Source organism: Gigantopelta aegis, chromosome 6 (assembly GCF_016097555.1).
Source record: "Gigantopelta aegis isolate Gae_Host chromosome 6, Gae_host_genome, whole genome shotgun sequence".
Taxonomy (NCBI): Eukaryota; Metazoa; Mollusca; class Gastropoda; order Neomphalida; family Peltospiridae; genus Gigantopelta; species Gigantopelta aegis.
Window position 1 is genome coordinate 70,167,626 of NC_054704.1, and position 4,072 is coordinate 70,171,697.

The window sequence follows — 4,072 nt, forward strand, 5'->3', positions numbered from 1 at the left end:
TACAGTCATTCCAAGATTACGTGAATGGAATTAGAAATCGAGCAATAAATCACACTGAAGCTAACTCGCCATGTTGGTCATTTGAAATCGGCGATATCTAAACGGCCATTATCAGTAAGCTAGTGCCGGTAGCACTTTTCTAATGACATATTTTACACCGTATTGTTCAACTCTTCTTCGGTAGGCAGATACCGGCGAAACGCATCAAACAGTAGCCGAACAGCGGATACTAGCCCCGCTCTGATTGGCGGGAATAGCTCAACAAGCCTGACGATACTGTCATCGTGAATACAGGCTGTCACTTCTCTTAAAGCTACCGTGCGGCGCACACGGCTTTCGTTTTACATATTTATTATTCACGAAAACCTCTACTATTATTGTTCATCAAGCCGGCACTTCTAAAACAGAGAAAGGATATAGCAGCTGTTTATAGACATGTGAGTCATCTGTGCTTTTGTTTTTGCTTTGTTTTAGTTTGTTTTGTTTTGTTAAGTTTGTTTAATTTTTACTTTAATTTTAAAAAAGAAGTTTATGTCAGATATAATATTATTTTATGTTAATATTCAAGTATATGCACTATTTAGGGGTGAATTCAGAAAATATTTTGCGAGGGTTCTAACGGGAAAAAGCACATAGACCAACTCGTCAAAATGGCATCCGAAATGAAAACAAAAATTAAAAGAGGGGAGAAAAGTGGCACTTGAATATTTTTATGGGGGTGTGGACGGGTCCCCCTTGGATTCACCTCTGCTATTAATACACTAAATGCAGTTACAAATAGCAAAGTTCTACTAGAAAACAACTGGTACACTATGTACATTTAATGTTTAATAAGAGCAAACTAAACTTTTAAAATACCAGGGCCGTACCCTCCGAGGGGCAGGGGGGCAGTTGCCCCCTGAGAATCTCACCTTTTTTTACTCCAGAAAATAGCATACACATCTCAGGGTTTTATTTGTATAGTGTATCATTTGTTTATAAAAAGTAATGCCCCCTCCCCCCCCCCCCCCCTGGATGTATAATGAAGACTAATATACATGTACTAGAATATATTTTGAGATAATATAAAAAAAATTGTATTACAGAGACGATTTAAAAAACAAAATCCTTATTTATTTCCTTTGTAAAACAACCAAACAATTAGAAAACAAATATTTTTTTTATGCTAAAAGTTGTAATTGGCATTTACTGCAGTTGTGAAATACTTTCATTACTGTATACCAAAGAGCGTTTAGTCTGACGATAAATTATTCAGTGAGACAAAAGCGCTTGCACTCCACTATTAGTTCTTCCCCCAAGACTCGACCTTCTGCTGTTTCCCCGGCCCCAGCGCGCCAAAACTACAAATGTCGTCTGCGATCGATTACAGGTATTAGCAGTAAGCAGACCTCGCCGTTTCGTGGATAATTACTACGGACGATTGTAACAATACAAAACATATGGGGATCGATGGTCATTCTTTGCTCTTCACTGGTATTATGTCGTCCTAGATGCAGATACAAAACTAAGCAGATCTCTTTAGATTGTGGTGGAATTTCACCAGCTGAGGACAAGTCTATTTAAAGTGTCTCCAGTTCTGAGCAGATTGATTTAGACAGGCAGAGATATCACCAGTTAAAAACAGATCTATTTAAATTGTTAGAAATATCAGTTAAGAGCATGTGTATTTCTTTAGACTGATAGAAATATCATCAGTCGAGGATATACCCCGTATCTATTTAAATTGTTAGAAATGTCATCAGTTGACGACAGATCTATTTTAATTATTAGAAATACCGCAAGTTGCCATTTATTTATGACTGATAGAAAATATCACCAGTTGAGGACAGGTCTACTTAAATTAATAACAATATCACCAGATGAAGTCAAGTCTATTAAAATGGTTAGAAATATCGATTCAGAGCAAATGTCTTTAGATAGATAAAAATATTTACCAGATGAGGACCGATCTTGTTTAAATTTTTAGAAATGGTATCAATGCAAAGCATATAAATACATGTAGTTTGATTGTTCAAAGTTCCATCAATACAGGGCGTAACAATGGACACTAAGCAGATATATTTAAACTGTTCGAAACATCTCCAATGTATTTACTTACACACAATGGTAGGGCATTGACATATATTTTAAAATGTGTTCGTTCAGAACAATCAAATGTTAGACGCTACTTACACCCAGCATCACACACGGTTATCATTCAAATGCATCGATATTCATCAAATATTTAGTGTGGGATGTCTCGCCTCACACCTGACACCGAATCAGTGATGGGTGACGCCGAAGCATCATGTAGTCAGACTGGTTATAGTGACGTTGTCCAGCATCTAGTTAAAGTGCTCCAGTGTAAGTGGGTCTTTTTTAAGGAACATAAATTGCGATCATAAGAGGACAGTATATACGATTTCAAATCAAAACGACAATTAATTTTCACACAGATAAAATTGTGGCACAGTGTTGTTTACATTGGCTTAAAAACCTTTGAAAATTGATCATGGTAGTGATGATGATGATGCTGATGATGATAACGAAGATGATGATGATGATATAACGACGATGATGCTAATGATGACGGCGATATAGTTTAGTGCTTGTATTGTCAGTCACCCAGTGGTAAAGCGGTTAGCTAGATAGGTGGTAGGGTCTGGGATCGATCCCCGTCAGTAGGCCCATTGGGTTATTTCTCGTTACAGCTAGTGCACCACGACTGGTATATTAAAGGCCGTGGTATGTGCTATCTTGTCTGTGGGATGGAGCATATCAAAGATCCCTTGCTACTAATGGGAAAATGTAGCAGGTTTCCTCTTTAAAATTATATGTCAATATTACAAACTGTTTGACATTCAATAGCCGATGATTAATAAACCAATGTGCTCTAGTGGTGTCGTTAAACAAACAAACAAACCATCTATCCGCTGGAGTAGATACAGGCGTTTTCTATGGTTGTGGCGGTTTTTATAATATGCATCTACAGTATTCTATACTAACACTAACATTCGTTATATCTATAGCACTGCGGAGTTTGTGGGGGTGTGTGCACCTATTTCCACGTGCTGAAACTGGCGTCCTGACAATACCTGAGGCATGTTCGGAATGCCGTGAGCTATTTTTGGTCGTTCGATAACTTGGGTTTTGCACTAGAAACCATGCAAAGTGTTCTCGAGCGCTCTGTCTCCTGAACACGCTTCTGGTTTTGAAGATTTGTTTAACGACACCACTAGAGCACATTGATTTATTAATTCTGACATGTAGTCTTCAGAGGAAACCCGCTAGATATTTTTATTAGTAGCAAGGGGTCTTTTATGTGCAATATCCCACAGACTGGATATACCAGTCACTGGATGGAACCGACGGGGATCGATCCTAGATCGACCGCGCATCAAGCGAATGCTTTGCCACTGGTCTACGTCTCGCTCCACTGTTCTAGTGTTTCAGCATGCTATATAGATTTAGGATTTCCAAATTTGGTAGATCTAGATTACAGAGTACATTATGCACCTAACATTAACGAACCGGGTTATAGTGGGTGAAGGCCACGGTGGTGTTGTGGTTATGCCAAAGGACAGAAGACTAGTAGGTACTGGGTTCACAGCCCGGTACCGGCTCCCACCGAGAACCAGTTTAACAACTCGGTGGGGTGGATAGGTGTAAAGTCACTACACTGACTTCTCTCCCACTAACCACTAACATCTAACCACCAGCTGAAGTGTGTGCCCAGAACAGCGTGCTTGAACCTTAATTGGATGTAAGCACGAAAAAAGGTATAAATGAATGAATTAACGAACGAATGAACGAATGAATGAACGAACGAACGAACGAACGAAAGAATGAATGAATTAATGAATGAATGAACGAATGGATTGTGATTGAAGATACAGGTACTAAAATTAGGAATCTGTAATAATGTAAGTCCACTATCATAGCAAATCATAAACAACTTTTTTCTTTTAAATACAGTAGTTCCAACCAATAACCGTTTCGTCGAAGCGCATCTTGTTAACGATGATGACTTCCTTCGGGTGTGCATTCCTTGACATGAGGACACGCACTAGCGTTCATCTCGCCGTGAATACGT

At 38.8% G+C, this 4,072-nt stretch overlaps 1 protein-coding gene across 1 annotated transcript in view; it reads left to right on the top strand.

The window, feature by feature from the left end:
* The first annotated feature begins 312 nt into the window (after positions 1–312).
* LOC121374961 (protocadherin-9-like) overlaps positions 313–4,072 on the top strand; it is a 29,307-nt gene continuing 25,547 nt past the window's right edge. Inside the window, exon 1 of the mRNA XM_041502116.1 lies at positions 313–437. The gene's annotated coding sequence lies outside the window, so the exon portion shown is untranslated. The remainder of the gene's footprint in view (positions 438–4,072) is intronic.